A 10,000-nucleotide genomic window follows, 5' to 3' on the forward strand; every position below is an offset into this window, starting at 1 on the left:
GGGCGTGACATGATCAGCCCTCTATAGGACACAGAATCAGGCCGAGACAGCATATTATGTTCATCAGAAATCATAACCTTGGTGTGTGTGCGTGCGTGCCTGCGTGCGTGCGTGTGTGCGTGTGCGAGCGTGCGTGCGTGCATGTGTGTGTGTGTGTGTGAGTGCTTGCACAGCCAGGCAGGCCTGCTATTGTGCGCATGGCAACTACCATTGAACTTGCAAGACAGCAAAAAAGCTCAATGTGCAATTCAATAACGCATACACACACACACACACACACACACACACACACACACACACACACACACACACACACACACACACACACACACACACACACACACACACACACACACACACACACACTCACACACACACTCACACGTGGATGTTGAGCGATGGGATAAGGATGAGGGTGTAAGTGGTGTAAGACTGCTGTTATGTGGGGCACTGAGAGGCTCATTGATCATGGAGGATTCAGAGCCAAACACACACAAACACACACACACACAAACACAAACGCAAACACAGACACATGCAGGCACGCAGGCACATGCGTACGCACACACACACACACACAAAGATAAACACACACACACACACACACACACACACACACACACACACACACACACACACACACACACACACACACACACACACACACACACACACACACACAGAGACTCAGACATAGTCAGTGGGTCAGTGAGTGTCTGTGATTGATGACTGTGAATCAAGGCTGTATTGACAACCTGATTAGCACACATCTGGCCCCCTATTGGCTCATACAAGACACCTCAGATGATTGACTGACACAATCTCATGAGTAATGTGATTGGCCAAACCAGATCCCGGGGAATTCCAGAGGGGTGGGGCTAAAGATGAGGCCCATCAGTTCAGACAGGTCTAAACGATTACACACCTGACACATCGACCAAAGACTTGATTAGTGGACTGTTCGTAATTTACCGGGGGGGGGGGGAGGGCTGGTGCGTAGGGGGGGGAGGGCCATGATGAAAAAAAATTAGGTGGAGGGGAGGGCCATGGGGAAAAAAGTCGGAGTTAGGGGGAGGGCCATGGAAAAAAAAAAACGAATTTATTTTATTTTATTTTTATTTCTTTTTTAAAATAATAATAAAAAATGCTCTGAAACACATCGCTTTGCGATGCAAGGTCCCGGTGCATACTATAGCACTGAAGCGTGTATCTGTAGTCAAAAAACTATCAGGTGCAGCTACTGTAGATTGCCCGCGCTGACTCTCTTTCACTGTAGGCCTATTGCTAGTGCTACGGGAACATTGAGCATCATAGAAAATGCCCGTGAGCAAATAACTAGCTGAGGTGAACTATATGGGCTAAACAGTTTGGGAAGTTTTGACAACGAATTGGATGGGCATTTCCAGAGGAATTTTGGAGAGGTGTTGTAGTCAACTGGTGGTCACAGCTTCTGGTAAGTCATGATTTTATTTATTGGCACCGCTGTGTGCTTTACATCTGTGTTCAAAAAACTTTTAGACCCCAACCAGACCGGAATGAACAGTAGGCCTACCTAGGCCTAGACGTACTTTGGTAGAACGGTGCAGTGACGCGGGAGATTTTGTTTTGTTTAGCTTGTGGTGTCAAGGTAATAAAAGTGGTATTAACGGCGATGTGTTGGCCATGCATCATATACGGTCTTGAAACCATTGGAGGAGCTAACTTGTTGTGAAGAGAAGTCTCGTCACTTTGGTGAACAAAAACGGACCAACTAAGCAGGGAATTGTGTAGCCTACATTTAAAGCGTGACGGGAGAAGGGAATGTCACCAAAGTTGTGCATCGTGTCAGGTAAGAAGTGACTTTTGTTTCTTGCTGTGGAGATTGGATTCGTAGAAGCGTGTATTGGTATGCTAGGTCTTGCCTGTTGCTGGTGAAGTAGTCTAGCTTAGCCTCGGAGTTGGCTATGGGGTGAATCTGAAGGAGAGCACAGCTGGTGTGCCTGGCTTGTCTATCATCAGTTGTCAAAGTTGAATTGCCGCGGTGTGTAATGGCTGTGCTATTGTTGGATGTTTTGGAATGTTGTACTGGTTCTGTTTTGGCAATTTGTTCCATTTTGCTGATTTGACCACCATAGCACCACCTATTAATGCGTCTTAAATATGGCCTACGTTAAATGCAAACTAAAGGTGGATTTCTCACTCTCCCTGTATCAATAACCAGCAATGGCTCGAGCTGCTTTGGCGCTTAGCCTACTTCTTGCTCCGATCACATCCCGGACTCTTTGGCCGTCAAAGTGTAATCACATTCGGGAAGGTAGAGCTATGCCTGTGTGTGTGTGTGCGTGCGTGCTTTTATGCGCGGTCTGGGAGACAGGACAGGGGTCCTGATCGAGATGCACCTTGAGATCCACAGTCGCAATTGCAAGAAAATCTAAATTATTTGAAAGCCCGGTCACCTCTCACGAGTGCATCGCATAGCCTAGTCAAAGCATTTCTTCTAATTTCACACATTGCACACTGCCCATGCTGAGACAAACTGTCAAGGCAGCGCGATTTGCTCTTGAACACGCCCTCACCTCCACATCAGGTGCGCGTTTCCCTTCCGCAAGAAGAACTTAAATTAATAATGTCAAAGTGAGATGTTTAACAAAAAGGTAAATCTACCCATCCTTGTTTAGGCTACATAAAACATGAGGAAGTTATTCAGATGTGATTCGCCATTCCTCACCCTAAAATTGATTAGAACGCAGGAAATTGCATCTAAAAAACAGATTTTTTTTCCACAGTACCCCCTGGTCAAAACCAGTTCCTGCGTCCCTGGCTTCGCTACTGTGCTGAACATGTAAAACGTAAGGCGCTGCTTGTCGAGCAGGGATATATTGAAGCTGCGGTGGGGAAACTCTCTCCACTTCCCCAGGTAGCAAAGTTTATCTGGCCCATTGTTGGTCCGATCCTTTTTTCGCGAGTGATAACAGTCGGTCCGATTCTGGCTTTGTCCGCGGCCCAATAATGGTCCTACTACCGTATGCCGACAGTGTCGGCTCAGTGTTGGCTCAGGTACTGCATGAGACTGACAGTTATTTTCAGTGTTCTATGAAGTGTTGGCTCAGTTACTGCATGAAGTGACAGTTATTTTCAGTGTTCTATGAAGTGTTGGCTGAGTCACGGTAACCAGTGTTCCAGCCGAGCCGACTCTCAGCCGACAGTGCCGACATTCTGCCAAGATCGGGCCGACTGTTCTTAACGGTTTTTGCTACCTGGGTTGTAGTTTACAGTAGTAACAACTCGGACATTGGTATTGAAATGGAAGTTTTTATTATTATCATTATTATTACTTAACACGTAAAAACAATAGTGAAGGCAATTTGTCTTGGTGACAGTGGAGTTAAAAGGCATCCCATGCAGCCGCAGAGGTAGATTCTAGCGGCTTCTCATAGGTATCCACTGATATCGATAGCACATAATAGTGCAGACAACCGCCCTTGATGTAGGCTACTCTGACTGTTCTCATGATGGTTGTTCATCTACCAATTTTACATATTATTATTTTTTTACCTGTAGGGGGAGGGCCATGGGAAAACAAAATGGAGGGGGGGGGGGGGCCATGGGGAAAAAAATTGAGGTGGAGGGGGGGGGGGCATGATTTTTTTTTTTGACCGGACTTCCAGCGCACCAGCCCTCCCCCCCCGGTAAATAACGTACAGTCCCTTAGTGGATAACAGGCCAGATGAGTACAGGGATCTATGGTGCCATATGCATTTTCTTTTGTAAGTCTGTCTGTTTGTCTGTCTGTCTGTCTGTCTGTCTGTCTGTCTGTCTGTCTGTCTGTCTGTCTGTCTGTTTGTCTGTTTGTCTATCAGCAGGATAACTCAAAAAATTCGGAACGGATTTGGATGAAACTTGTTGGAAATTATAAAAGGAATAAGTGATTGAATTTTGATGGTGATCCAGATCACGATCCGGAACCAGATTTTTTTCAAGATTCGCCACCATTGCAGGATAGGGTTTGACATTCGAGGTCTGCACTCTCTGAGTGCATTTTGTACTTTATTTATTTAGCAGGAAATTAAGGACAATGTGGTGGGTTTTTGTGTATGTCTTGTGTGATGAAGCGGTCTGCACACTGTGTATTAACTCCAAAAATACTTTATTTCATTTAAACATATGGCAACGTTTCGATCCAACAGAGGGATCTTCCTCAGGCAATGAGAACAATGGTCTAAGTTGACTTATATCACATGACCTACAGGTAGGCTACCTGGCAGAAAGGTGAGCGCACCCTAAGGTGACAAGTGGCATAGCATGCGCCTTGACGCGCTGGCATACAAATTCAAGACCAGTGATCACAACCGGTGGTCAGAAGAAACCAGAAAAACTGAAAAACAAAACAGATTAAAAAGATAAAAAACACACTGTAAAGACAATCAGTCACAATAGTCTGCACAATCATAAATAAGGATTGTTTGTGTGCAGAAGACACATTATGTGCATCAATAACTTATATCATAGCCTAATCATAGTAAGGGCTTCAAGTCAAATTCCATGTTGAGACCTTTGGGGGACAAAGTATTTAGTATGTAAATATAGTATGCTTCTCTTCTCAATAGAATATTATCAATGTCTCCTCCGCGTCGGGGGGTGGAGACCTGCTCAATGCCAATGTATTTTAATGTTGACAGATTATGTCTAAAAGTGTTGAAATGCACAGCCACTGGATTCTTTTGGTCATTGATGCGTATGCTGCTTCTGTGCTCCGCAATGCCTTTATGCAACGTGTGATTTTGCCTATGTAAGCGAGGCCGCACGGGCATTTGATCATGTAAATAACGTTCTTACTATTACATGATATGACTCCTTTTATTTTCAGCACTTTCCCGGTGTGTGGATGGGTATAAGTGTTGCACTTATAAGTGAAATTGCATTGCGCGCAATGGGCACATCTGTAATTTCCGTCGGGGATAGGTGAGAAAAACGACGCGGGTTTTTCTGGTGGTTGGTCAGCTCTTACGACCAAATTTGAGATGTTTGGCGAGCGTTTATACAGTGGCGAACCGTGGCGAATGTCTAAACGACGCATCTCGTAATGCAGGGTCAGAACATAGAATAGGCCAGTGTTTACGCACAATATTCTCAAACTCATTGCTGAGTGGAGAGTATTGTGAGACACAGGTCAGTCTTTTGTCAGTTTTGGCCTGCCTTTTATTATCCAGGCATTCTTCTTGGCCCATGTTTTTAAAACGATCAGACGCAGCTTGAATCCAAGATTCATCGTAGTCTCTCTCTGAAGCGCTGAGACATATGTGAGACATTTTTGTGTAAGTCTACAATATCATCTGTAAGCACATCTCTTTGCTTTGGCACTTATTTACACATGTGTTAGTGGGTGTGCGCGTGTGTGCTAGCTAGATCCAGAAGATACACACACAAAGACACGCAGGCACACACACACACACACACACACACACACACACACACACACACACACACACACACACACACACACACACACACACACACACACACACACACACACATGTAAATAAGTGGCTGTATAATGAGATGTATTTACAGATGTGTCATTGCAAAGAGAGAATGAGGCCATTTACACACGCGCGCGCACACACACACACACACACACACACACACACACACACACACACACACACACACAAAGCGATGCAGACGGGAGAATGGGAACATTCTGACACACACAACCACACACACACACACACACACACACACTCACGCACACACACACACGTAGGCTTGTGTGGAGGGGAGAATAGGACCATTTTGATGTGATTGACACAGCCACACGGCGAGATAATGGCAGTCCTTCTGCATCTGTCTCTGGCGGCTGATTGTCTCACGCACGCACGCACGCACGCACGCACACACACACACACACACACACACACACACACACACACACACACACACACACAAACACACACACATATGCACGCACACACACACACACACACACACACACGCACACACACACAGACAGACACTTGCACACATGGACACAAATGCACGCACGCACTCGCCCACATACACATATGCACGCACACATACACAGACGGAGGGGTGGGCTCTGGCAGTGGCAGCCAGTGCTGTATGCATTGGACATAAATACCCAAATACAGCACTGCAGTATTTCCTCCATAGGGAATTTGTCATATGGCCTGAAATATCATTGCTGCCAGAGGATGCCTGTGGCTCTCAGTCACACTGCCTCCCCCTCTCCCACAGTGGATCCATTCTCTCCAGATTCCCACACATTGTCTGCGTAGCCTTTGAGTGACAGCATCTTCTAAACAATCAGAGGCTTCATCTAATGAATGCGTACTACTAGGCAACGCTGAATGATGTTATTTGAACCACACATCAAACAATTCTGATATACACAACAAGATAAGTGTTCTTCTAGATTAGTGTTTTTCAACGTGGGCCGTACAGCCCCCTGGGGTGCATTGGGGAGCTCTAGGGGGCCGTTGAGAAGGAAGCAGCTGAAAGGGGGTGTGCTTAGTTGCCATTGGGGGGTATTAGTCCATTTTTTTAATACTAAGGGGGGCATTGTCAGGATTATGATGAGGTCAAGTGGGCCTTGGGAGGCTAGTGATGAGGCCAAGGGGGCGTTTGTTCAAAAAAGGTTGAGGAACACTGTTCTAGAAGGTGTCAGCAGAGACTTCAAGTCAAGTCAAGTCAAGTCGGCTTTATTGTCAAATTCTTTACATGTGCTGGTCATACAAAGTATTTAAATTGTGTTTCTTACTTTCCCATGCAGACATAGACAAAGACTTTAGGCATGGACATAGACAGACATAGACAGTACACATACATTACACCTAGAGTACCTATACAATACACATACAGACATATTAAGTGTAAGACTGGGCAACAGAAGACATACATAGAACATTAGAAAGCCAGAAAACAGACACAACAGCTTCCTGACCAGAAAATAGGTCCTTATCATCTAATTACACACTTTACAGAGCTCCAATTCAATGTGAAGCACACCTAAACACTTGGAACTTTGGTCCCCTGCACTGAGCATGCATGTCTGATTATTTTTGAATGGGAAAGCCAACAGTTTATAATTGTTGCGTAGTTCATCTTGAGTTGTGCTGTGCAAACACATTGCTTCAGGCACCTAACCCCACGTTGCTTCAGGGACTGTAACCAGTACCCTGTAAATATATTTTATTCGCTTTGGATAAAAGCTTCAGCTTCAGCAAGTGTAATGTACTGCAATGTCTCTCAGAATGTATAGTTAAGTAAACGATTAAAAAAAAGAAATCTAAAGAGTTCCATTGTACATTTTGGCCCTTAAAAATCTTTGTTGCACTTTAAGTGGGATGGATGAGGCGGCAAGGGGAGCAAGGTGACACTTTTACCTCTAATCCCCTTAACCTGGAAATTTGCTGCTGCTACTACTACTACTACTACTACTACTTAGCCTAGTAAACTAGCCCCACACGTCAGCGGCCAAAATCATTTTTTGCCTGCGAGTGGGCCTCAGACCCTGAAACTGGCTGGCCAATCACAACGCAGCAGATTTGTTTTGATTTGTTTTGAATCGTTGGATGCAAAGTGGATTGGGTTTTGAGGGAGAGACGACAAAGCGTTGGCCAATAGGCACAGACACAGTTTGAAAAATATCATTCCATCCCATCATCACATCAACATTCTTCCTATGTCTTAGTGATCAGGGCCAGACTAAATATTCACATTTAATCTCACATTTAGGATGACTTGCCAAGCTAACTACTACTGAGAATTCAAACACAATTTCATTGTCTCTTTTATCAAAAACAATGAACTCTTGAATCTTGAATCTATATTCCCAAGAATCAAAAAGAAAACCAGTTGCTTATTCTTTTGGATAAACTGACTGGCATATATGAGAATCTTCACAGATGCTGGCATTCTTACTTCTAATTATTTAACGTTTTCCTTATTTATTTCATGTGTTCTTTGACTGTGTTTTTATACTTTTCCATTTTCCTCATTATGATGCCCTTATTTTTAAATGTGTTATTATACGCATTGAATTGCATCTGTCTATGAAATGCGCTACAAATAAAATTGCCTTGTCTTGCCTTGATGTCACTATATTTCTCCTTGCATATTTGCAGACCTTCCCCAGTATCATTACATGGAAGGAAGTCTCTGTTGTGCACTGATATATGATGGCAGTCCAGAGCACAGTGCTGCACACATACACACACACAGCTAGCAAGAGTGTCACTCAAACTTCTCAAGAGGAATACTTCACTATATCATGGCTTTAGGGGGCTGTGTGTGTGCGTGTGTGCGTGTGTGCGTGTGTGTGTGTGTGTGTGCGTGCGTGCGTGCGTACGTACGTACGTACGTGCGTGTGTGTGTGCGTGCGTGTGTGTGTGCGTCCTGAAGAGTACATCTGTAGGGGGATGTACTCCAGTGGCTGTCTGAATAGGAAGTAGCCCTAATTAAGGCTCTAATTAAGGCCCTAATTAACAATCTAATTAAAACACTAATTAAGGCTCTAATTAGAAGACTAATTAAGTCTGGACTGAAGAGGTTAATTGGGCCAGAGTCCGCTATGCCTGTGTCCTGCGTCCCTAATGTCTTCTTAATAGAATGCACGTGTGAAGTGACCACTATATGTCTGTCTTCAATTCGTCTTCCGGAGCCTTCCTATGTATCTACTACATAGCCTATAATACATAAACGGTCTACTGTGTGTTCTTAATTGTCTGCATTCATTGTCTCATTAATAGTCAGCTGTAGTGTCTCAGTAGAGTGCCTTTAGCACAGGACCAGTCTTAGCTTCTCAGCTGTGATGTTTCAGCTACCTTGTGCATTTTATGGTGATCCTGCTATGACTGCCCCCATGTGGCTGATAAAAAACACTAATACCGATAATAATACCATGTTATTAATGCAAAATGTGTAACCAGCGTGACGTGTGCCAAGTGCGTTGCACACCTTTTTTGGGGAATAACATTGGGGGATAGCCTAAGCCAAGGCAAGGTCTTGTTGGTGTTGGGAAAGAAGAAACGAAAGACAAGGACCTGTAGCGTTGTTCATGCTCAACATGCTGAAGACGTGTTGTGTTGTCGGCTGTTCAAATAATAAAGCCAAACAGTGGTGGCTGAAGCATGGACTGCGTTTACGAAAGCAGAGTAGAACAGCGTTTGGATTCAGCTTCACAATTGCCAATGAGAAAATTACATTTGAATTGTGCTTTTGTGAGATATTGAATGAAACTTCATTGTCAATGTAACCTTGCCTCACATCACACAGTAGTGTAGGAGGATGTTTGTGGTAGCAGAGCCTGGATAAATAAGATGTAGTGTGTCCTTGCTTGGCAAAGTCTGCCTTGTCTCCTTACAAGGATGCCGCGTAGCAAAGCCAGGCTGCATAAGATATACACTCGTTCTGAAAGTGGAGTGAACAACGCCCTTTGGAGTGCCACAGCCTTGAAGTCATACGCTCTCAAGACGAGGCTCAAAGCCTCACTAGCATTTCAAACGATTAAGAATGGAACAGGCTTGGAAGCGGATATAGTGTAGGTGGATAGTTATGGCAGCGCAGCCTGGCTTCATATGGTGTGACGTCTCCTTGCTTAGCAGAGTCTCTTTATAAGCATGCTTGGTAACAGAGCCAGGCTAATCTCCTCACAACGATAGCACATCCTGGCTTCATAACATGCAGTGCCTTCTCAGACCCTGGCCATATGTGTATGAAAAAAACCTCAATAGCTTCATCAATACAAATACAAATCGTCATATAATATGGAATCACTTGGAGAAGGATTGACTCTTTATCACACACAAACAAACGCATCATTGTTTATTTATTCATTTATTTATACATTTTCTTGTTTGATTGTTTGTTATATTATTATCAGCAGAGTAGTATTGGATATGTGTTTTCCTCCTTTGCACGTTCATTTCCAGGGACAAATATCAGTTTTAGTGAGCTAAATCTGTTTTCTCTATAGAAAAGTAAGCGGCATATGCTATGGGTG

Source organism: Engraulis encrasicolus, chromosome 13, assembly GCF_034702125.1.
Source record: "Engraulis encrasicolus isolate BLACKSEA-1 chromosome 13, IST_EnEncr_1.0, whole genome shotgun sequence".
Lineage (NCBI taxonomy): Eukaryota > Metazoa > Chordata > Actinopteri > Clupeiformes > Engraulidae > Engraulis > Engraulis encrasicolus.